Source organism: Hyaena hyaena, unplaced genomic scaffold (genome assembly GCF_003009895.1).
Source record: "Hyaena hyaena isolate Hyena2069 unplaced genomic scaffold, ASM300989v1 scaffold_958, whole genome shotgun sequence".
In the NCBI taxonomy this organism is placed as follows: domain Eukaryota; kingdom Metazoa; phylum Chordata; class Mammalia; order Carnivora; family Hyaenidae; genus Hyaena; species Hyaena hyaena.
In genome coordinates, this window is record NW_024081594.1 from 506,875 (window position 1) to 533,319 (window position 26,445).

Here is a 26,445-nt window from a genome sequence, read left to right on the forward strand (position 1 = left end):
AGACAGTCTCTTCAACAAATGGTGTTGAGAGAAATGGACAGCTACATGCAAAAGAGTGGAAACTGGACCACTTTCTCATACCATACACAAAAATAAACTCAAAATGGATTTAAGACCTAAATGTGAGACCCGAAACCATAAAAATCCTAGACCGTAATTTCTTTGATATCAGCTGTAGCAGCATTTTTCTAGATATGTCTTTTGAGGTAAGGGAAACAGAAGCAAAAGTAAGCTATTTGGACTACACCAAAATAAAATACTTATGCACAGCAAAGGAAACAATCAATAAAACTAAAAGACAACCTACTGAATGGGAAAAGATTTTTGCAAATGACATTAAAGGGTTAGCATCCAAAATATATATAAAGAACTGATACAACTCAGCACCAAAAAAACCCCCAAAACAAAACCAAAAGAAAACAACCCCCCCCCAATAATATGATTAAAAATGGACAGAGGACATGAATAGACGTTTTTCCAAAGAAGACATACAGATGGTCAACGGACACATGAGAAGATGCTCAATATCACTTACCATCAGGGAAATACAGATCGAAACCACAATGAGATATCAACTCACATCAGTCAAAATGACTAAAATCAAAAACACAACAAACAACAAAACTGTTACTGAGGACGTGGAGGAAAAGGAACTCTTGTGCACAGTTGCCGGGAATGCAAACTGTTACAGCTACTGTGGAAAACAGTATGGAAGTTCCTCAAAAAATTGAAAGAATTACCAAATGATCCGGTACTTTCACTATTGGGTATTTACCCAAAGAAAATGAAAACACTAATTCAAAATTGTAATGCACCCCTATGTTTATTATAGAATTGTTCAAGGACAGAAGCACTGATCTAGGCACGTTCATGTTCATGACATGGATTCTAGACCAAACGCTACCTCTCAGTAGTTGTCCTATGTTGAAAAAGTCACTCAACCTCCTTGCACTGTAGTGCTTTGCTTGTACAGTAGGAAAAAGGGAGCAGGTGATCTTGGGAATCCGTGCTGATCACTATACCACTAATGTAAGATTTAAGTGATCTTATAACATTTTAATTGTCTTCATTGAGTGTTATTCAAAGGAGTATTCCCTAGAACCATTTGAAAAATGTTGGCTATAGATAGCTCAGGAGTTGAAGGAGAAGTTAAAAATAGAATAAAATAAATGGATTTTCTCTGTATAAGGCAGTAGTCAGATTCACAGAATCTGAGTATTGATATAAGGAGAGAGTAGTAGGATAATTTTAAGAGCTCTTCCTGGGAAGCTTTGTGGCTATCAGATAACATTAGTCTAACCTTGCTGTGTTCTTCCCTGACCTTGTGTGCCATTCGTAGTTACTGCCTCTACTGCATTCTTCTCCCAAGTGCTGTCTACAGACTGTACTTGCTTCCATGAAGTGCACTGCTGTCAGACTGTCCCTAACCATGCTTTATCTGCTCTATAATGGAGGCCTAGACTGCTTACGTCTTCTGAAAGATACCATCTGGCCCATCTATTTGTCTTTCCAGGATACCTGGTACATTTGGTGATTATATTTCCTTTAATTTTCCAGAGTCAGTTTTGTCTCCCATAGTTGACCCAGTGGATGGGCCATCTAGTCCTTGGACTATGACATTCTTGCTAGAACTCCTGAGCCCATTGTGACAGCTGGGTCCAAAGTTTTTCATCTTCCCAGTAGTTCATAGGTCTGCAGGGGTTGGACCACTCATAAGTATTTCCCAATGTAACCTCCAAAAGCTCGTTGTTTATCATGAGCTTTCTGGTGGAAGGCCTGATCTACATGGCTCATTCTTTTAGGAATGAGCTGAAAGCTACTAGTGCTATACCAAGGAGCATCTGGTACCATTCCTTAACACCCTAGCCATCCATTTAGTTCTACTGTCTCATGGAAGCAGTCTCTTACTTACTATGGCTTGTTTAAAAAGTCAGATATTGGGTTCAGCATATTATCAGGACTAGAGCCAAAGACTCTGACCAACAGGCTACTATTATTTTTTCAAAGGATGCTCCCAAAGGGTTTAAAAGCATACAGAGCCAATTTATTGGACAAACTTATTATTTTAACATAAAATAGGTATGCAAGGCATTTACATGGAGCTAAGGATAAAAATAGTGAAAAAAGCATATACTCTTCTTGATAAGATCTGAGGTATTGAGAGGCCTAGGAAGCAGTTTTAGATTCTTTTCAACGTGTCTTCCATGCATGTAATTGAGTAATAGAAATGGTCCTAAAAGTGCTATATTTGCTCAAGGTAGATATGCAAATTAGTTTTGGTTATATTCTCTTTGGTTTTATGGGATTATTTTATTTTAAAAAATTTTAATGTTTATTTTTGAGGGAGAAACAGAGTGAGAGTAGGGGAGGGGCAGAGAGCAAGGGAGAGACAGAATCCAAAGCAGGCTCCAGGCTCTGAGGTGTCAGCACAGAGCCCAATGTGGGGCTTGAACCCACTCTAACAGTGAGATCATGTCCTGAGCCGAAGTTGGACCATTAACCGTTTGAGCCACCCAGGCACCTCTGTATGGGCCTATTTTAAAAGAAATGAACATAAATCCCTGTCATATAGATTGCATTAGTAGATAATCAGTAAGAATTTATTGTTTAAGTAAAATAATAATGAAATGTTTTTATGAAATGATCATGGTCTAGTCCACTATCATGGAAATTAAAATAGAACTGTGAAACTGCAATTCCTGGCTATTGTTTGGCAAATACATAGACAAGAACCATGTCTTGGACATTCTGCAGAGTTCAGGCTTTTTAGATTTGAAGGACAACTCCACCTCCACAGAGGAACCAGAAGGAAATTTCCACACTAGCCAACACAATAATTTTTTAGCTACTCCTGTAAAATCCATCTCGATGTTGCCTGTTGGCAAGTGCTACAGATGAAATTGGGAGACAACAGAAAAAGTACTTCAATATTTATACTTAATTTTTTTAATGTCTATTTATTTTTGAGAGAGAGCACAGGTAGTGGAGGGGTAGAGAGAGAGGAAGACACAGAATTCGAAGCAGGCTCCAGGCTCTGAGCTATCAGCAGAACCCAGAAGCAACGAGATCATGATCTGAGCCCAAAGTCAGACACAACTGACCAAGCCATCCAGGTGTCCCTGAATATTTGTATTTTTGATCCCCAAATGAAATTTAGGTGGCTGACTTCAAAATTATTCATATTTACTTAAACATAGTATTGATTTGTGCATTGTTAAGTACTCTAAATATTTATATTCTTTTAATCTTCAGATGTTTTTAAGTGACTTTTATGGTACAAAGAAAACAGTCAGATATAAATTCAGATCCCAGCATTGCCACTTATGAACATGAGTGAGTTTTTTAACTTTCAATTTTTCTTCTGTAAAATTAGGATAATAATAATAATTTGTAATTCATAATATTTTTGAGATAATGTGCATAAAATATCTAGTGCCTGGCACAATTAAGTACTCAAAAAATGCCAATTGTTTATATTATTAAAATAGCTTACATATAATAGATTCTTGTAAACACTTGTTGAATGAATGAACAAATGAATAACTTTATTATCATAGAACTTCAGGAATATTTTATCATTTATTATAATTTTACTACACCCTTTTTCATAGATGCAACATATCACTTTTTTTTCTTTTCTGTGAATACATATCCCCTTTCTTAACCCCATTCCTTTGGTGTCATGCCAGGGAATCATGCAATATCATGTTTCTGAGGCCAGGCTTTATTGGCCATTTATCAAGGGAATAATCATTTCTTTATTTGGGAACAAAGTGGACATAGAGCTACCATACACAAGATTTGGGGTATTTCCTTCCCAAGAGATAAGTTATGAGCCTTAAACATAAACATGAGAGATAACAAGAACTTGAAGTGTTCTTAAGATTTCTTTATATCTTGCCCTATATCATGAGGATTTTGTCATGCTTGCTATTTTGAAATATTTGTTGGAAGAAAATGGAATATACATTTCAGTGTGCCAAGTGAAACCAGAGAAGTTGCACTTGGATATTGTCACTAACCATCATGTTTAGTATGAAACAAGGAGACAGATCACCTCAGCTCCAATGAAGCAAAAACTGGACAAACATTGACTTGTCTTCCTCTCCTATAGTTAGATGTGAATTGGGGATTCATCATTGTTAGGAAATTTGAAACAATAAAAAGAAGAGTCTCACAAAAAAAATTGCTGAGCAAACAGGTATGGGTACTATTTGATTACTTCTTTTGTTTTGAGTAGAAAATAAAAGAACTTTATTGAAAAACCATTCTGACTGATGTCTTTTTCTAGAAATTTTGGAATTTTCCTGTACTGCTTTATACAAAAACTGATTGACTAATTTGTGGCCTAAAGAAGAGGGCTTCCTAATCAGTGGCCAAGAAATTCCTCAAGGCAGTGACCCTCTTTTATTTATTTATTAATTTAAAAATTAATGATGTATAATTAACATACAATGGTATATTTTTTTCAGATGTATAACATATTGATTAGACAATTCTGTACATTACTCAGTGCTCACCACAGTAAAGGGAATCACCATCTGTCACCATACATACAATATTAAATGTATTCTCTATGCTATACTTTTCATCTCTATGACTTATTTATTTTATAACTGGAAGTTTGTACCTCTTTTCTCTTTAAGTTTATTTATTTACTTTGAGAGAGAGAGAGAGAGAGGAAGAGTGAGAGAGCATGGGAAGGACAGGGAGAAAGGGAGAGAGAGAATTTCAAGCAAGCTCCACACTGTCAGCGCAGAGCCCAATGTGGGGCTCGAACTCATGAACCATGAGCTCATGACCTGAGCCAAAACCAAGAGTGGGATGCTGAGCCACCCACCAACTGAGCCACCCAGGAACCCCTGGAAGTTTGTACCTCTTAACTACCTTTATCTATTTCACCCTCCCATACCCACTCTCCTCCTCCCTGACAATCACCAGTTTATTCTCTGTATTTACTAGTTTGTTTGTTTTGTTTATTTAGATTTCAAATTAAGTGAAGTCATATGGTACTTGTCTTTCTCGTGTGACTTATTTAGTATAATCCTTGCTAGGTCCATCTATGTTGTCACAAGTGGCAAAATCTCATTCTTTTTTTTATAGAGGAATAATATTCTTTTGTGTATGTATAAGTATGCATGTATGCATGCATATATCATATAAGTATGTGTATGTATATATACACACATATACCACAACTTATTTATCCACTCATCTTTCAATGGACACTTGTGTTGTTTCCCTATCTTGGCTATTGTAAATAATGTTGTTCTCAACATAGGGGTGCATATGTCTTTTCAAATTAGTATTTTTATTTTCTTTAGGTAACTACCGTGGAGTAGTGGAATTACTTGATAATATGGTATTTTTATTTTTAATTTTTTGAAGAACCTTTATATTGTTTTCCATAGTGGCTATGCCAATTTACATTCCTATCAAAAGTTTATAGGGGTTCCATTTTTTCCACATCTTTGCTAATACTTGTTATTATTTTTTTGATGTTGTCCATTCTGACTGGTATGAAGTGATATCTCATTGAGATTTTGATTTCAATTTCCCTAATAATCGGTGATGCTGAGCATCTTTTCATGTGTCTGTCTGTCATCTCTGTGTTTTTTATAAAAATGTCTATTTAGGTCCTCTGCCCATTAAAAAAAGTATTTTTTAAAAAAAAATTTAATATTTATTTTTGAGAGAGGGAGAGAGAGAGACAGACCAGAGCACAAGTCAGGGAGGGCAGAGACAAAAAATTTCTTTTTCAGTTTATTTGTTTTTTAGAGCAAGAAGAGAGAGAGCAAGTGGGGCAGAGAGACAGTGGAACAGAAGATCCAAAGTAGGCTCTGTGCTGACAACAAAGAGCCCAATGTGGGGCTCGAACTCATGAATCATGAGATTATGACCTGAGCTGAAGGCAGACACATAACCAACTGAGTCCCCCAGGTACCCACCCCCTTTGCCCATTTTAAAAAAGTTTTTATTTATTTATTTTGAGAGATAGCATGAGCAGGTGAGGGGCAGAGAGAGAGGAAGGTAGAGAATCCCAAGCAGGCTCTGTGTTTAGCCCAGAGCCTGACATGGGACTCAGTAACTGTGAGATCATGACCTGAGCCAAAATCAAGAGTTGGATGCTTAACCAACTAAGCCACCCAGGCACCCCTGCCCATTTTTTAATCAAATTAGTTTCATGTGTGATGAGTTGCATAAGTTTTTAAAATATATTTTGGCTATTAGTCACTTAGTTCATACATTTCATTTACTTTTTATTTTTTTCTATTTTCTGATTGCTGCAGCTAGGACTTACAGTACTATGTTGAATAAAAGTGATGAGAGTGGACATCCTTTTCTTTTTCCTGAACTTAGATGAAAAACTCTCAGTTTTTCACCATTGGGTGGTAGTGTGTGTCTGGTGTGGCAGTGCAGTAGCCAGTTTGGAGGGATGCCTGCTAAGGCAGGCAAGTTTGAGAGGCTGGGTCTGTGGGGAAATGCCAGGATGGGGCATGGGGTGCTAGCAGGAAGATGGAGAATGTTAGCACTCATTCCCACACATGTCCAGCCATCTAAGCAGAGGGATAGGGAAAAGGGAAGGTGTGGGCTGGAAGGAGAAGAGAAATGGCTCCTATGAGCACTTTTGTTGCCAGAGAAATCTACTGAAGATCCCTTCCCCTTCTGCATGTGTTCTAAGATTATTCAGTAAATCTCCTTCACAGTTACCCCAGGTGCTTTTCATACTGCTACTTCTGTGCTGTTTAGGCCAAGTTATTTAGTATACTGGCTCATAAGGATGGGGACTCAGTTTCCTGCTGCCCTCTGGCTCTCCTGGAGTTAAGTCTCACTGGTTTGCAAAGCCCAGTGTTATGGGGATTATCTTCTGAGTGAGCATCCCCAGCGTCAGGGGTACCCGGTCCTCTTACTTCTCCATACTTGTGATGTCCCTCCCATTTGTGGTCGGTCACACATGGTGGGGGGATTTGGTTCCCAACTGTGTTTTGCCCTCCTACCCTTTTTGATATGGCCTTCTCTTTATGGTTAACTGTGGAAGCTTGTTCTGCCAGTCATCAGGTTGTTTTTGGAGTTAGTTGCAAAGATGTAGCTGTTATCTTGGTGTGTCTGTGGAACAAGGTGAGCTCAGGATCCACCTACTCCACCATCTTCCCAAAACTCCAGTGTCCTACTTTTATGGTCTAATTTTATATTCCTTCTGGATTTCTTTCTTTTTTTGTATTGAATTCAAATATATTCAATAGTTACTTTTTCATTATATTGTTTTTATATATAAAAGTGCTTTTTCTCTCTTTTTTTGTAGTTTTATGGTTTTATTAACAGAAATACAACATGCACATAGGCTGATTCATTTTCTTTGCTCTGCAGCCTGGCATTGGCATTGATCATTCTGATGACTAGCTGGGCTGCTTTTTCCACAGTGGCTTTATGGTTCTTGGAGGAGACATTGTAAGCAATCTCTGCACAGTAAGATTTGTAGCTCATCAGTAGCACTTCAAGCTCTTTGATGCTGTGGACTAGGAACTTGCAGAAGCCACTGGGAAGCATGTGCTTTGTTTTCTTGTTGCTCCTGTAACCAGTGCTGGGCATCAAGATCTGGCCCTTGAATCTTCTGTGCATCCCATTGTCACTGCCTCTGGATCTCCATCATATGTGCTTAATTTTGATGTATCAATCTGACTGGTGCCGGATGAACGTCTTGGTACTCTTTGTAACAATCTTGGGCTTCACCAGAAGTCTGAGAGTTGCCCTGATGCTGAGTAGGAGATGGCGGCCACCTCTACAGGGAGCACTGAGGAAGAGATTAAAAAAAAAAAAAAAAAGCCTTTACCTTTTAATTCTACTTTGACTGAATGGCATTAATCAATATCAGGATGGTATTGAGGTTAGTTGCCTATTAATATGTCTCTATTTTGATGCATTCATTTTGTTTCAGGATCTCCTTGAAGGAAAAGAAGCTTGAGTATATATTAGGTTGCATGATAAGAAAATGCTGATATTTGACTGATTTTGACTTACAAAACGGGCAGTTTCACATAATTCAACCTAATTCATCTGAGTCAGATTCTTACCTCAGGGTAGAACTATTTCAATCAGGCTCAGAGACATTGGCATATAAGGTAGAGTGCTACTTTCACAAATTGTAATGGCCACCATAACTGCCATGGGAAACACCTCCTGACATTTTGGCCAGAGTGACAGTTCCACCTTATAGGTGGATCCACACAGGAAGTCAAATGATAAGCCAGTTCTTAGCAAAGTTACAGTCTATATTCCATCAAAGAGTATGTATACCTGTTTTGAAGGGACAAAAAAGATTATTAAAGAATACCCTTAAAATATGTACCAACATAAAACTAAGTATAACTGTTTTAATCGCCAACATTTTTGTAACCATGAAACAAAAACCATGAGTCAAATACAAACAAAAGTACAAAAGCAATACAATTTAATTGAACCATATTGATTTAATGACAGGTTCCCCCCCACCCCCAAATTGCGGATTGCATTGTTGACATGGTACTGATTTCAACAGTAAGTCTTTTGAGCCTGCACGATTAACTCTCCATTTTCATGTAAGCACTCAGTTTTCTCAGCATTCATCTCTGCTGTGAAACCTCCATTTGTACAGCAAAGAGTGATGCCATTTAGTTTTCTGTTGGTGTGAATGTGACCAGTTCTGCTCTTTTGGATTGAAGGTAGGCATTTCACAATTAAAAGTACCTTTTACAATTAAAAGGTACTGTTTGGTGCCAGAGCTACCTTAAACACTAACACAAATGCCTCTTTGTTTCTATTCACCCTTATTGGGGTTCAGAGGGCAACTCTTTGGTGATATAGCTTTATGTGGGAATCTCTGTTAGATTTCACACCTTATGGGGGCCCTGTGCCTTATCTATAACATATTACTAGTCTTTAATATAGAATAATTAATAAGTAAAATAGTTAGAAAAGTGTTTTCAGTTGTTATTGTCTTAATAATAAATATATTTTTTTGAATTTAAGTTCCCATCTATGAATTAAATCCTGCCTTGATTGAGTTTGTATCCCTCTGCTTTTCCTTTCAGTGGACATTTTTTTCTGTCAACTATCATTAGATTAGAAAAGCATTACCAAGTTCCCATCCAAACCTTCCATCTCCTAATTGCTGACAAAGGATGATGGACTTCAGTCTTTATGGGTATGAAAAAGATAAGTAATGACTAGGAATTAAGTAACTGTACAGAGATTTTAATATCAATTTTGCAGTCAACATTGCCAACATATCACTTTATTACTTAGAAGGAATAAACAACAACAAACAGATCTTTTTAAAAGAACCCTAAATTGTATCAAAGATCCCCTTGTAGTAGGTTATTTTTTTCAAGAATAAGTGTCCAAACTCAATTACATTCTTTCCTTTGATTCATAGTTGGTAAATAGACAAAGGGCTCTTGGTCTAAGTGTCAGCTGTTATTTAAGATATAAGGCAAGAAAAAGAGTTAATACTCTTAAGTGATTTCAGATGAGGTCTTCCTCTTATGTTAACTGTTCAATTACTGATGAAATTAAGACATTGCAAGATGATTTTAAGGAGCAACATTCTAAGATGTAACATATAGAGTTAGTTAATTTGGATATCTGTAATATAGCCTTCTATTATAATTGTAAGCTTTTAGTGACCAAAATATTGAAGACAAAGAACAGAGAAAATGAAATTATGTTTCTTTACAAATCACTCATTTTGTGTATTCAACAAACATTAATTGAGGATTTAGCCCTTGACCTAGATACCAGGGATATAGACAAATCAGTGCTTTTCTATGAGTTCTGTATCTGCAAAACTACTCATTCTTCCAGATTCAGTTCAGAGGATATTCCCTGATACACAGATAATTAGTTGGTCAAGGCTTTGTGCTTTATATATATTACCTATTTATTATATATTACTTACATATCATTGAATACATATAAGTAATACATCTACCAACTCAATATATCTATAAACTAAAGTGTAAACTTTTCAAGGACAGGTATCACTGTTGAATTTTTAATATCTTTCCTTTTCGCATTTTAAGGTATGTTGTTTTCCCATATAAAATTGTGGTAATCTTTATTTTTCATTTTCTAAATGTTACATAAGTAGCACTTATTTATGTGGTTAAATATTCCTTGATTTTTATTGGCATCACAGTATCACATGTATGAGCCATAATTGATTTAGCCATTCCTCTACTTTTGGACAATTAGGTTATTTCTAGTTTTCTAACATTATAAATAATGCTGAAATCCTTGAAGATAAATACTTATCCATATCTTAGATAATTTAGAGTTATAAATTTCTAGAAGTGATATTAATTACTGTGTCAAATGGTATGAGCCCTGTTAAAGCTTTCACCATAAATGGCCAAATGCTTTCTAAGAAGTCTGTTCCATGTGTAATAAATGTTTCATATGTAAAAAATGCCTGTTTTATCTTGCCCACCCTTCCCAACTCTAAAGATACCATTTCAAAAATGATAATTTGGTATGCAAAATCAAATATTTCTTATATTCTCTGCCCTAGTAATTTGGGCACTTGTGTTTTCAGTCATTTGACTATTTTCTGTACTAGTTTTTAGGGAAAGAGAAGTTTAAAAGGTTAAAGAAAACTAAACTTCAAAATATACTTAAAGAAAAGACTGTGGAGCCCAACACTGAACTCAGTCTCACAACCATGAGCTTAGCTGAAATCAAGAGTTGGGCACTTAACGGGCTGAGCCACCTAAGCACCCCTTAAGTAAATTTTTAATTGTTTTTTTCTTTGTAAATTTATTTATTTTTGAGATAGAGAGAGGTGCAGAGAGAAAGGGAGACAGAGAATCCCAAGCAGGCTTCACGCTTTAATTGCAGAGCCTGACATGGGACTTGAACTCATAAACGGTGATATCATTACCTGAGCCAAAATCAAGAGTCTGATGCTTAACTGACTGAGCTACCCCAGCGCCCCAAGTCAATTTTTAATTATTAATAAGTACAGATATTAAGGTATTTATTTACGATTGTGGTAAAAATAACTTATGAAAAAGATACCGTTATTCTTGTTGTTCAGTCATGTATCATGTAATTATATGTGTCATTCTTTCCCCCAGTTTGCAGAATACCATAAGTATGTCAACAAAATCCAAGGAATTAAAATAATATAATTACCAAACTGTTGTAGGATCCTTTACCTGAAAACCCTGGGGTTTGTTGTCTGGCTACTTCAAAGAATGAAGAGGTGGACACAAAATGAGCAGCAGACAAAGTTTATTTGATTATAAGATTAGAAAGGAAGAAAAGTATGAAAGCTCTCTTTATAGAGAGGCGACTTTCGAAGGTGAACACCTGTGACAATAGTCAATGGCCTTTGCTTTATAAGGTTCTGGTCAGCCCTCCTTTCCCTTCCTCTTCCTTTGTTTCTTCTCAGGTTCTACTCTCATTGGCTAGGTAACTCTAAATGCCTAGTCATTCCTTTTTGATTGGCTCCTTTCTGTTGTATGAGGGGTGGGTCATAAGTTTTATGCTTTATTTATTTTTAGTTAGGGTCTTTTTTCAAATTCCTGAGGGGAAGGAGGAGGAATAGGTGTTGTCTGTTACATTCTTAAAAGGAACCTTATGCCTAAGAGGGTTTGCTGAGGTCAGACACTCCCAGCATTGTTTCAAAATATGTATTCCCCCACCCGAGGACTTCAGGTCTTTCCCTCTATGCCTACTGAATCCTATCTTTTCCTATCATAAAACTAAGATGGCATATCCTCAGTTAAAATTAAACAAAAAACAAATAATGAAAATAAATCTCTGACCATACCAAATGTTGACAAATTTATAGAGCAATTAGGACTCTCATGCTGGTATGGGCCAGCAAGATCAGGACTGAGTATGTGGAGGTATGAAATACTTTCCTCTCAATCCTCCCCTAATTTGTAACTTTATCTCTTGATTTGCCTGAGATCTAGGGTGAGGCTCTTGCTGACATTTGTGACATTTGTGAAGGATATAAAATGGCTTCATAAGAGTCTTTAAAGCAAAGGTGAGATACCAAGTGAAAGCACTCCTGAGAGAAAAGAATCATCATAACAAATGAAGGTGTTTGTCCCAATGGGAAGGGAGAATTGGCATAGGATACAGATGTGAGACTAAAATTTTTTCATGCTTAGACCCTTGTGGATACTTATGATCCTAGAACAAAGATAGTTGGATGGTAAAATTGAAAGCACTGTATCACTATGAGCCCAAGCATTTCTGCTGTCAGTTTTTTCTGCCTTCATATGTGAAGAGCTGAACAAGTGGAAATCAATCATTTCTTTCCAGGTGTGGATTAAAGGTCAGGATTGGGTTAACATCAGTGTATTAGTGACCAGAATAGGGCTGTAGGTGGTGTTTATGCCAGGAACTTGGAAGAAGGCAGGATGATGTTCCAGGCAACAGAAGTCAAGAAAATAGATACTTAAAAGGATGTCAAAAGTTATTACCACCATGCGGGTTCCTTGCCAAACATAATTTTTGTGACAAGAGAAATTGTACTAGCCAAGAGGAATATTAAGAGCCATAGTATAAGGGTAGTAGAAATAGTAAGCTGTATAAATTCTATGTGAGATATTCCTTATCCTCTTTGGCGTATCCAAGAGACACTAGAAAGAATAGAAAGGCTGCTGTTTGGCAAGTGGAAACTATTACTCTAGTGGCATTGAGAAAAAGCTTTAAAGTGGTCATGTGTAAGCTCCACAAGCAAATGGTAGCAAGGGAATCATTTGAGTTAAAATGAATTTTATAAAATAATTTTTTAAAATCTAAGTTAAGATCATGATCTTCATAGAAAAACCATTATTAACCAAAAGTGGAGAGAAATATCTTTCATATTACAAATATGATAGACTATTATACAGCATGTAGGTTTGGTCCATAGTTCAAAAGCTGAGGCCCCAGGTTAGTCAAAGGGTTCTTATCAGGTGCTGCCTGGGACTGTTCATCCCCCATATCTCATGTTTCATCCATGGAACTCAAAGGTATCCATTATGGTGTCTTTGCTACATTTAGTCCTATTGTCTTTTTTCATTAACCTGGTTTAGTTTAGCAAACTTCTGCTCCCTGGTTATCTTGCTGCCATCTCTTTCTGAAAAGATGAAGGCTTTTACCCAAGCACTGCATCCGTGCTATGGATGTGCCTGCCTTTGGAGCTGGAGTTAGAGCTTTGAAGCAGTTTAATTTAATTACATTCATTTGGATGTCCTGAAAAATGACTGCTGTGCTCAATCAGTTTTCTCTCTGCAGGCCTCTGTCTTTCATTTGTGTTTGAGGGAAGGATGAGTTGGGGGAGAGGAGAGAGGAAAGAGGAAGAAAACCAGTTCTCTTTTAATCTCCATTTAAGGCTTTAAGAAGAAACTTCAAAGAAAATAATTCCATATCGTAATTAAAATGAACAGATTCAGCTCATGGTAAAAAAACTGATTTGTAAAAATACATTTGAGTTTTAACATCAAAGTAGAGTCAGAATTTATAGGGGTTACCATATAAAAATATGGTACCATAGGGGTTACCATATGATTCTAACTTTTTTTTTATTGGTAGCTATATTTGTCAAGTGTTTATTGTAGACTTACTTGGTGTCATGATCTTCATATATAATGAGTAGATATATGAGCATTCCTTGAGGTGATTAATATTTAGTCTTCTTTTACAGATGAAGATATTATGGTGAACTTAAGTTCACCGAATAAGAGGCAGTATCAGAATTAGAATTCAGGGCTACCCATTACTCTTCCTTTTTGTCCAGACCAGTACCTTCCAACCTGTAACCTGTACATCAGTCATCTGAGGATTTTGCTAAACTGTGGGCTCTAATGCTGCATGTCTGGGATGGAGGCTGAGATTTCACTTTTCTAGGATCCCAGGGGATGCTGATGCTGCTTATTTACAAACTAAACTATGAGTGGCAAGGCCATAAGTTCTTATAACTTAGAGAACTATACTTTCTGTAATGACAAGTGAAGATAGAATAATGAATACACTCATTAGCTCATCAGTTTGCTTATTAATATTTACTTTTTAGAAAATCTTACATTGGTTTTTTGATAATCCCAGAGGATGGTGGTTGTGTATACACTTGGTGTGGTCTGATCCAGCAAATGCACAATGTACTTTTGAGAATGTGATCTAAAGTGGCAGATACTAACAAGAAAATTACTCTGTGCTTTTTAAGTGACTTAATTTTTTGAAATAATAGCTTGAAAACAAATCCAAATTAGATAATATAGGGTAATTATGGCAAAGAAAGTTTGGGTAAATCCTCGGTAAAAATCACTTTCTAAATCATTTGTTTGGAAGATGTAATTGGAGAGAATGACTATACCCTTCCCTTTCTTCTTTTTTGTTAAGCTTTAAATAGACAATGAACAATACCAGCTGTAATCTAATTGAAGTCAGCAGTACCCAGGTGTTCAGAGAAGCTGCTCATTCAGTCAGAATTTTCCAAATCAAGCCCTTCTTAGGATAAGCTGTTTTAAGGGCTTTAATATTGAAGTATATTTCTTTTCAATGTTCCTAAATTAGTGAATTATTTTCTTGTGATTAAATGCACTAATAAAACTCAATTTAAAAATTAAATTTAATTTAATGATAGTCAAGACAAGATTTCACTGATAGTAGAAGTTATAGCAGGAATTCCATTTCTTTTTCTTTTTTAATTCTTTTTCTTCTTTAAAATTTGTTTTGAGAGAGAGAAAGAGTGTGAGTGGGGGAGGGACAGAGAGAGAGGAAGAGAGAGAGAGAGAGAGAGAGAGAGAGAGAGAGAGAGAGAGATATGAAGAGAGAGACAGAGGAAGAGAGAGAATCCCAAGCAGGCTCTGTGCTGTCAGAAATCAAGAGTTGGATGCTTAACTGACAAATCACTTAGGTGCCCCTAGCAGGAAGTCCATTTCTAAAAAGAGTATTCCAAATTTTAGAATAAATGTTAGAGTTAGAAGTACTCTTAGAGATGAGGATGTCATGTGCCCCCTTCCCAGTGTCAGGTGAACATGTTGAGTCCCAAAGAGATTTAACAATTTGCTAAAGGTCAGCTTGTTGGTAGCATAATTTTTATTTAAGTGTGGTCAGTGATCGCAAAGTGAACTGCTACCAGGGGCAGGTAAAAAACAATTTAGGGTTATAAATTATAACATCAAAGGGGTATTAGAATGTGAAAGCTTAGGTGAAAGGGTCACTGCCACACAGATCTAGCTGATTATTTACATGTGAAAATAGGGACTCAGTATAAGCCAAATCACCTGATTTTTAAATAAAAGCTGGAAATTTGGAAATTTTATGTAAAATATTTCAATTTTAGGGGCATTTGAGTGGCTCAGTTGGTTGAGTGTCTGACTCTTGACTTTAGCTCAGGTCATGATCTGATGGTTCAATGAGTTTGAGCCCTGAGTCTGGCTCTGTGCTGACAGTAAAGAGCTGTTTGAGATTCTCTCTCCCTTTCCCTGTCTCTCCCCCTCTCTCTCTGCCCCTCTCCCACTTGCTTGCACGCTCTCTCAAAATAAGTAAAATTTAAAAAATTTTTCAATTTTAAAATGCTGACAACAAAGAAAAAGAAACACAGTGTGAGTCAGACAAAACACACTTATAAGGCAGAATTGGCCTATGGGGCTGCACTTTTACAATTTCTGATCCAGGCATTTGATCTCTCAGTTTAGTATGCCTCCACTAGCGATTTTTAAAAGCAATCTGAAGTTCTTTAAATTAGTAGTGATCTAAAAATTGAACAGAGGTCAGATCGTTGGGTTTCTGGTCCTTCCAATTCCATATCGACAAGGTCTTCATGTGAAGATCCTTTGGAAAGAAGGTTTCCTAATAACAATGAATAAAAACGTAATATTTGAAGGAGTTAGGATGATGGAGAAGCAGGGGGACCCTGGACTTTCCTAGTCCTTCAAACGCAGCTGTATTGAGGTCAGATCACTTGGAACACCCAGGAAATCAATCTGCAGACTGGCAGAAGGATCTCCATGGCTGGAGGGAGACAGTGTGACAGGTGTGAGATGTGAGAGAAAAATGGTGGTGCCATGGAGGAGAAGGAACCATTTCTGTGGAGAGACAAAAGGGAGAGAAAGAGAGAGGGGCTGAAAGAGTGCAGCAGAGGTTCACACAAGATGAAAACGTCTATGGACCATGGACTGAGGAGTGAGAAGTATAGTGTCTTAAGCGGTTTTTTGTTTTGTTTTGTTTTGTTTTGTTTTTCAATGGTGTTTGGAGCTTGAACTCTGAGGTTTTGGAAGTAAACAACTCTCTGTGGAGCAGAGCTATGCTACATGCTCCTATGGAGGGTGGAGCTGGTCCCAGAGTGCGTGGTGTGGTGTAGAGATCTCTGGGGCACGTTGGGAGAGAACATTCCCATTCCTGGAGTATTTTGAAAGAGGGTATATTGCCTACCCAAGGACAACAGCCCTGCAGGTGCCAGAAAAAGCCTTTCATCAGCAGGGGACAGAGGCACACCCATAGAGAATATAACCTTTGCTGCTTTTAATGGTGCTACACCATAGAATCCTGGCACTATGCAGGAGTGGGACTGTTTTTCAGGAAAAAAGTCTTTAGACACTGTAAGGAGAGGCTTTATTCTGGAGAAGAGGTTTGGGTCCTTTACAATTTCAAGTTTTGAATCGCAGCTGGACACCAAAGAGAAAACGTAGGAGAGCTGTAGCACAGAGTGAGCTGACTGCCCTCATTATTTTGTGAGGACTGCCAGAATGGGGGTGGAGTGGGGTGTGTGTGCATGAGATCTCCTGTCCGGGGACAAGAGCTTGGGGTGGCACCATTTCCCCCCAACACCAACATGGTGGGATGTAACAGAAAATTGTGTGCTTCAAATTGACACCTGCAGTTCTGGTGCTGATAAGACCAGGCTTACTTTCTTTTTTTCTTTCTTCTTCCTTTATTCTTTTGTCATAGTTTTTTTTTTTTTTTTCATTTCCTTCTTTCACTTTCTCTATCTTTGTTTAGAATCAGGCTTCTTTATTCTTTTTTTCTTTTTCCTTTCTTTTTCTTTGGAATCAGCCTGATTCTTTAGATTTCTTTGGAATCAGTTTTTTGATTCATTGTTTTTGTTGTTTCCTTTACTTTTCTCCTTTTTTGGGGATCAGGATTTATTTGGTTGTTTCCCATTTTTTCCTGGGTTATTCTAACAAACAAATCAAAGCACATATAGTATAAGGTCCAAATACTCCCCCAATGCAAGCAAGGAGCACCTCTGCAGAGGACTGAGCAGTGGGAAAGAACAGCCAAAACACAATAGCAGAGTGCACACAGCATACACTAGAGACACTTCCTGAAGTGTCAGGTCCTGGACAGTGTATGATCCCTTTTTAAGATAGCAGTACTCTTAGATGCAGGAAACATAATAAACTTTCAACACATGCAAAAGACAGAAACTTAGTCAAAATGACAAGATGGAGGAATTCTCCCCAAAGAAAGGTCAAGAAGAAATCACAACAAAGAACTTGATCAAAACAGATAGAAGCAATATATCGGAACAAGAATTTAGAATAATAGTCATAAGACTACTAGGTAGGCTTGAAAAAAAGCATAAAAGACACCAGAGAAACCCTGTTGCAGAGATCAAAGACCTTAAAATTAGTCAGACTGAAATAAAAAAAGTGCTATAGCTGAGATGCAAAACTGGCTGGGTACAGTCATAATGAAGATGAAGAAGCAGAGGAGAGGATAGGTGATATAGAAGATAAAATTATGGAAAATCATGAAGCTGAAAAGAAGATGGAATGGAAAGCATTAGATCATGAGGGGAGTCTTAGAGAACTAAGTTATTCCATAAAATGAAACAACATCCATATCATAGGAGTCCCATAAGAAGAAGAGTGGGGAAAAGGGGTAGAAGGTTTATTTGAACAAATTAGAGCTAAGAACTTCCCTAATCTGGAGAAGGAAACAGACATTCAAGACCAAGAGGCATAGAGAACGCCTCTTAAAATCAACAAAAACAGGTCAACAGTGTTGACCACTATAAATCATAGTGAAACTGGCAAAATACAAAGATAAAGAGAGAAGTCTGAAAGTAGCTAGGAACAGAAGGTCCTTCAGCTACAAGGGTGGGCACATAAGGTTAGCAGCAGACCTGTGTCCACAGAAACTTGGCAGTCCAGAAGGGAGTGGCAGAAAATATTCAATGTGCTGAATGGGAAGAATATGCAGCCAAGAATCCTTTATCCAGCAAGGCTGTCATTCAGAATAGAAGGAGAAATAGAGTTTCCCAAACAAAACCTAAAGGAGTTCATGACCACTAAACCAGCTGTGCAAGAAATTTTAAGGAGGGCTTTTTGAGTGGAGAAGAAAAAAAAAGACCAAAGCAATAGACTACAAAGGAGCAGAGAACATCACCAGGAACACCAATTCTACAGGTAACACAGTTACTTGTGCTAAATTCTTATTTTTCAGTACTCACTCTGAATGTTAGTGGAATAAATGCTGCAATCAAAAGACATAGGGTATCTGAATGGATAACATAAAAAAGATGATCTATATGCTGCCTACAAGAGATTTCTTTTAGACCTAAAGACACCTGCAGACCGAAAGTGAGGGGATGGAGAACTATCTATCATGTGAATGGATATCAAAAGAAAGTTGGTGTAGCCATACTTATATCAGACAAACTAGATTTTAAAACAAAGGCTGTAATGAGAGATGAAGGGCATTATGATGTAATTAAGGTCTATCCACCAAGAAGATCTAACAATTATAAATATGTCCCCAACTTAGAAGCACTCAAATATAGAAATCAATTAATAACATGTATAAAGAAACTCATTGATAATATCATAGGGGGCTTTAACACCCTATTACAGCAATGGACAGATCATCTAAGCAGAAAATCAATAATGAAACAGTAGCTTTGAATGACACTCTATACTGGATGGAATTAACAGATGTTTTTCAGAACATTTCATCCTAAAAGCAGCAGAATACACATTCTTCTCCAGTGTACATGGAGCGTTCTCCAGAATAGATTACATATTTGGTCACAAATCAGCCCTCAACATATACAAAAAGATCGAGATCATACCATGGATATTTTCAGATCACAAGGCTATGAAACATGAAATCAACCACAAGAAAAAAATTATAAAGTCCTCAAATACGTGGAGGTTAAAGAAAATCCTACTAAAAAATGAATATATTAACCAGGAAATTAAAGAAGAAGTAAAACAATATGTGGAAGGAAATGAAAATACAACAATCCAAACGCTTTGGGATACAGCAAAGGCAATTCTAGAGGAAAGTACATTGCAATTCAGGCTTGTCTCAAGAAGGAAGAAAGGTCCCAAGTACACAATCCCTCTCCTAAAGGAGCAGCAAATAAAGCCTGAGGCCAGAAGAAGGAGGGAAATAATCATGTTTAGAGCAGAAATAAGTGATATAAAAACAAAAAAATCAGAAGAACAGATCAATTAAACTTTGAAGGAGTAAACAAATTGAAAAACCCTTAACCAGACTTTTAACAAAAAGACAGAGGACCTAAATAGATAAAATCATGACTGAAAGAGGAGACATCACAGCCAACACCACAGAAATACTATGACAAAATATATGCCAACAAAGGAGGCAATCTGGAAGAAATGGACAAATTCCTAGAAACTCATGCACTACCAGAACTAAAATAGGAAGAAATAGAAAATTCGAGCAGACCCATAACCAGAAAAGAAATTGAATCCATTATCAAAAAAATCTCTCAACAAACAAAAGTCCAGGGCCAGATGGCTTTCCAGGAGACTTCTACCAGACATTTGAAACAGAGTTAATACCCATTCTTCTCAAACTGTTAAAAAAAAATAGAAATGGAAGGAAAGCTCTAAACTCATTCTATAAAGCCAGTATTACCTTGATTCGAAAACCAGACAAAGACTCCATTAAAAAGAATTATATGCCAATATCCCTGATTAATATGGATGCAAAAATTCTCAAGAAGATAGTAGCAAATCTAACTCAACAGTACACTAAAAGAATTATTCACTGGGGGTAGAGTTAAGATGGAGCATGAAGGGGGGTGGAGCAGCATGAAGACTCTGAGCTTGTCTTGTCCCTGAAACACAGCCAGATCAGCACCAAACCATTTTGAATAGCTAGAAAATTGATTTGAGGATTAACACAATAATCTGCATAACTTGAACCACAGAACTTGGCAGATATGTGGTGCAGAGAGGTAAACTGGGGAAGAGAAAAGCCACGGAGGGTAGGGAGCTGTTTTTGTGGCTAGAGGACAGAGAAAGGGAAAGGGGGAGAGTGTGGCATATCAGGATCATGCAAGAAAAGGACTCCCCCAAAAGTAGCTGGAGAGAAAGAGAAAGATTGAAAACATTCGCAGGGGGTTGAACAAGAATTTTTTTCCCCTAAACCATTGACTGGAAGAAAGGAGAGGGTTTCAATACCACCAGGATTCTATAAACAGTGGACCATAGAGTTTGAAGTTTTGGAATTTAGTGCCTAATGGTGCTCTGGTGAAGAAGCAGGGCGAATCCCCAGTAGCAGACAGTGAGGTTTGAGGAGTCTGCATGCCACACAGTAGAAGCAGTTCTCTTCCTTGGAGTGGATTTGGTAGAGGCCATATAGCGTCCCCACAGGCAAAGGTCTCAGCAGACCCCAGAGAGCAGCCCATGTTTGCTAGTACTGGGACAGAGATGCCAGAGTGCATTGGGACTGGCTCTGTGTTCTGATTTGCCACAATCTCTGAACCTCTGTTGCTGTGTGATCACATGAACGTTTTCTGGGGCAAGCACTTAGCCATTGCTCAGCAAGACCTTCCCCCAGAGAGTCAGAGCGTGTCCAAACCATGGGGGTTTCTAAAGCAGGGGTTTTGAAACACAACCCCATCTGATATAAAACTCTGGAAGGGGGTGCTGCCTGGCAGATGGACAGCTTAGACACAGACAGGATAGAAGTGGGGAGTGGACAGAGGCCTGAGACAAAGGGGGGTTGCTTGGACACAGTGGGAATGCAAAGTTCCTGTGCCAGAGACTAGGGAGCTGGATGAAGCCATTTCCACCTCACCTGTGCACGCACATGAATGCTTTACATGAGCACTGCACTGATCCACCCAGGTAAGCTAAACAGCTACACCTAGCAGAGAATGGAGCTGTTACACCAAGCCCCACCCAACTGCACCCTCCAAGCACATCCCCTATAAGACCAGCAAAAGTCACTCCACTTGTTTAGTGTACAGACTATAGAAGGTTCATAGTTTCACTTCTAGGAGAAATTGGATTTTACTTCATTCGGGTTTTATTCTGTTTGTTAATTCATTTATTTCTTTGCTTCTGTTCTTGCTTAAGTTATTTTTTAATCTTTTTTAAAGAATTTTATTCCTAATTCTTGGATACAGAAAGAGAAAAATTTATTTTTATCTTTTATCTTATTTTTAGATATTTAAATTCTATTTCGTTTTCTTTACTTCCTTTTACCCTTTTTAATATATAATTTTTAAATTTTTATTTATTTTCTCAAAAAATTTTTAATATTTATTTTTGAGAGAGAGAAGGAGAAAGAGAGAGTGCACATGTGGGGGATGGGCAGAGAGAGAGAGGGAGACACATAAATCAAAGCAGGCTCCAGGCTCTGAGGTGTCAGTACAGAGCCTGTGTGGGGCTTGAATCCACAATCTGTGAGATCATGACCTGAGTTAAAGTCCATCACTTACCAACTGAGCCACCCAGGTGCCTCTAATTTTTAAATTAAAAGAATTTTTTTTAACTTTTTTTTCTTTTTTTTCCCTTTTTTCTCTATTTTATCAACCTTCTTTCAACTAGCAGACAAAAACACAGGTAGGACCTAGCTTCCTTTATTTGATTTTTTGTTTTGTTTCTAATTTAAAGTTTTTAGTTTATTAATTTTTTTCTCCCTCCAAAAGACAAAATGAAGGAATTTGCCTTAAAAGAAAGAACAGGAAGAAATGATAGCCAGGGGCTTAATCAATACAGCTATAATAAGCAAAATGTCTGAACTAGAATTTAGAATAATGATAATAAGAATACTAGCTGGGGTTGAAGAAAGCATAGAATCCCTTTCTGCAGAGATAGAAGAAATAAAATCTAGTCAGGATAAAATTTAAAATGCTGTAACCAAGATGCAATCTTGAATGAATGCCATGATGGCAAGGATGGACTATATAGAGCAGTGAATCAGTGATTTAGAAGATAAAATTATGGACAATAATGAAGCAGAAACAAAGGGGGGAACAAAGGCAGAACTTCACAATGCAAGACTTAGAAAATTGAGTGACTTATTAAAAAGGAATAGCATCGAATCATAGGAGTCTTAGAAGATGAAGAGAAAGAAAAAAGGGCAGAAGGTTTATATGAGCAAATTATAGTAAAAGCAGCCAAATCTGGGGAACGACACAGACATCAAAATCCAAAAAGCACAGAGAACTCCCATTAGATTCAACAAAAACTGACCATCACCAAGGCATATTGTAGTCAAATTCACAAAATGCACAGACAAGGAAAGAATTATGAAAACAACAAGGGAAAAATGTCCTTAACCTATAAGGGAAGACAGATCAGGTTTGCAGCAGACCTATCCACAGAAACTTGGCAGGCCAGAAAGGAGTGGCAACATATATTCAATGTGCTGAACTGGAAATATATGCAGCCAGGTATTCTTTATCCAGTAAGGCTGTCATTCAAAATAGGAGAGATAAAGAGTTTCCCAGACAAACAAAAACTAAAAGAGTTTGTGACCACTAAACCTGCAAGAAATTTTAAGGAGGACACTTTGAGTGGAGAAAAGACAAAACAAAACAAAAAAGACCAAAAGGAACAAAGACTAGAAAGGACCAGAGAACATCACCAGAAACACCAAGTCAACAGGTAACACAGTGATGCTAAATTCTTATCTTTTAGCACCCACTTTAAATGTCAATGGATTAAATGCTCCAATCAAAAAACATAAGGTATCAGAATGGATAAGAAAACAAGACCCATCTATATGCTTTTTGCAAGAGACTCATTTTAGACTTACAGACAACTTCGGATTGAAAGTAAGGGGATGGAGAATCATCTATCATGCTACTGGTTGTCAAAAGAAAGCCAATGTAGCCATACTTGTATCAGACAAACTAGATTTTAAAATAAAGACTGTAACAAGAGGTAGAAAAAGGGATTATATCATAATTAAGTGGTTTATCCATCAAGATGATCTAACAAATTAAAATTTTTATGCCCCTAACATGAAGGCACTCAAATATATAAATCAATTAATCAAAAATATAAAGAAACTCATTGATCATAATACCATAAGAGTAGGGGACTTCAACACGCCACTTACAGCAGTGAACAGATAATGTAAACAGAAAATCAAAAAGGAAACAATGGCTTTGAATGACAGACTGGACCAGATGGACTTAACAGATATATCCAGAACATTTCATCTTAAAGCAGAAGAATATACATTCTTCTTGAGTGCACATGGAACATTCTCCAGAATATGTCACATACTGGGAAACAAATCAGCTCTCAACAAATATAACAAGATCAAGATCATATTTTGTATATTTTCATACCAGTATACTAGGAAACTAGAAATTAACCACAGGAAAAAATCTGGAAAGACCATGAACACTTGGAAATTAAAGAACATCCTACTAAAGAATGGATGGGTTAACCAAGAAGTTGAAGGGGAAATTAAAAACTACAGGAAAGACAGTGAAAATGAAAACATGACAGCCCAAAACTTCTGGGATGCAGGATTGGCAGTCATAAGAGGGAAGTATATAGCAATCCAGGCCTTCCTAGAGAAGGAAGAAAGATCTCAGATACACAACCTAACCTTACACCTAAAAGAGCTGGAAAAAGAACAGCAAATAAAGCCCCAAACCAGCACAAGAAAGGAAATAGTAAAATTAAAGCAGAAATCAATGATAGATAAAAACAACAACAACAGTAGTAGAACAGATCAATGAAAGCAGGAGCTAGTACCTTGAAAGAATTGAGAAAATTGATAAATACCTAGCAAGATTGATCAAAAAGAAAAAGGAAAGGACCCAAGTAAATAAAATCAAGAATGAAAGATAAAAGATGACAACCAACACTGAAGAAACACAAACAATATTAAGAGAATATTATGAGCAAATATATGCCAACAAATTAGGCACTCTGATAGACATGGACAACTACTAAAACTGAAGCAGAAGGAAATAGAAGATTTGAATATAGCCATAACCAGTAAAGAAATTGAATCAGTATTCAAAAATCTCCTAACAAACAAGAGTCTCAGCCAGATGGCTTTCCAGGGGAACTCTATAAAACATTTAAAGAATAGTTAACAGTATTCTTTTGAAGCTGTTCCAGAAAATTGAAGTGGGGGGAAAACTTTCAAACTCATTCTATGAGGCCAGCATTACCTTGATTCCAAAACCAAAGACTCCACTAAAAAGAGGTAGTACAGACCAATTTCCCTGATAAAAATGGATGCAAAAATTCTCAACAAGATACTAGCCAACTAAATCCAACAATACATTAAAAGCATTATTCAGTATGATCAAGTGAGATTTATGCTTAAGATGCCCAGCTGGTTCAATATCTGCAAATCAATGTGATACATCAAAGTAATAAAAGAAAGGATACGAACCCCATGATCCTCTCAATAGATGCTGAAAAAGCATTTGACAAAAACACAGCATCCTTTCTTGATAAAAACCCTCAAGAAAGTAGGAATAGAGAGATCATACCTCAAGATCATGAAGGCCATACATGAAAGACCCACTACTAATATCATCCTTAATGGAGAAAAACTGAGAGTTTCCTACCTAAGGTCAGGAACACAACAAGGATATCCACCCTCATCACTGTTATTCAACATAGTGTTGGAAGTCCTAGCCTTAGCCATCAGACAACACAAAGAAATAAAAGGCATCCAAATTGGCAAAGGGGTAGGCAAACTTTCGCTCTTCACAGATGAAATGATACTCTACATGAAAAACTCAAAAGACTCCCACAAAAAACTGCTAGAAATGATGATGAATTCAGCAAAGTTGCAGAACATAAAACCAACATAAATAAATTGGTTGCATTTCTATCCAGAAATGAAGGAATTTATTTCTGAAAGAGAAATCAAGGAATAGATCCCACTTAAAATTATACCAAAAATCATAAATACCTAGGAATAAACCTAATCAAAGAGGTGAAAAGTCTATACATTGAAAACTATAGAAAGCTTATGAAAGAAATTGAAGACACAAAAAGATGGAAAAACATTCCATGCTCATGGATTGGAAGAACAAATATTGTTAAAATGTTGATACTACCAGAAGTAATCTACACATTTAATGCAATCTCTATCAAAATAACACCAACATTCTTCACAGTGCTAGAAAAACAATCATAAAATTTGTATGGAACCAGAAAAGACCCCGAGTAGCCAAAGCAATCCTGAAAAAGAAAACCAAAGCTGGAGGCATTATAATTCCTGACTTCAAGATGTATTACAAAGCTATAAGCATCAAGACAATATGGTACTGGCACAAGAACAGACACATAGATCAATAGAACAGAATAGTGAACGCAGAAATGGGCCCATATGGGCCCATATGGCCAACTAATCTTTGACAAAGCCGAAGAGAATATCCAGCGGAATAAAGACAGTCTCTTCAGCAAATGGTGTTGAAAAAACTGGACCATGATATATAGAAGAATGAACCTGGACCGCTTTCTTATACCATACACAAAATTAAACTCAAAATGGATGAAAGACCTAAACATAAGACAGGAAGCCATCAAAATCCTAGAGGAGAAAACAGGCAGAAACCTCTTTGACCTCAGTTACAGCAACTTCATTAAAAATTTTTTTTAAATGTTTACTTTTGAGAGAGAGATAAAAAGGGTGTGGGCAGGGGAGGGACAGTGAGAGAGAGAAAGGAGAGAGAGAGACAGAGAGAGAGAGAGAGACAGAGAGAGAGAGAGAATCCAAAGCAGGCTCCAGGCTCTCAGCTGAGCTGTCAGCACAGAGCCTGATGCAGGGCTCAAATGCACAAACCATGAGTTCAGGCCCTGAACTGAATTTGGACACTTAACCAACTGAGCCATCCAGATACAAGTAACTTCTTACTTTACATGTCTCCAGAGGCAAGGAAAATAAAAGCAAAAATGAACTACTGTGACTTTATTAAGTTAAAAACCTTCTGCATAGTGAAGGAAATAATCAACAAAACTGTAAGGCAACTGACAAAATGGGAGAAGATATTTGCAAATGACATATCAGATAAAGGGTTAGTACCCAAAATCTACAAAGAACTTACCAACTCAACATCCAAAAACAAATAATCCAGTGAAGAAATGGGCAGAAGACATGAGTAGACACTTTTCCAAAGGAGACATACAGGTGGCTAAGAGACATATGAAAAGATGCTCAACCTCACTCATCATCAGGGAAATACAAATCAAAACCACAATAAGATACTACCTC

General features: G+C 37.1%; 1 pseudogene; it reads right to left on the reverse strand.

Moving 5' to 3' along the window:
- Positions 1-7,305: 7,305 nt before the first annotated feature.
- The window catches only part of LOC120223161, a 108,850-nt pseudogene continuing 89,710 nt past the window's right edge, over positions 7,306-26,445 (reverse strand).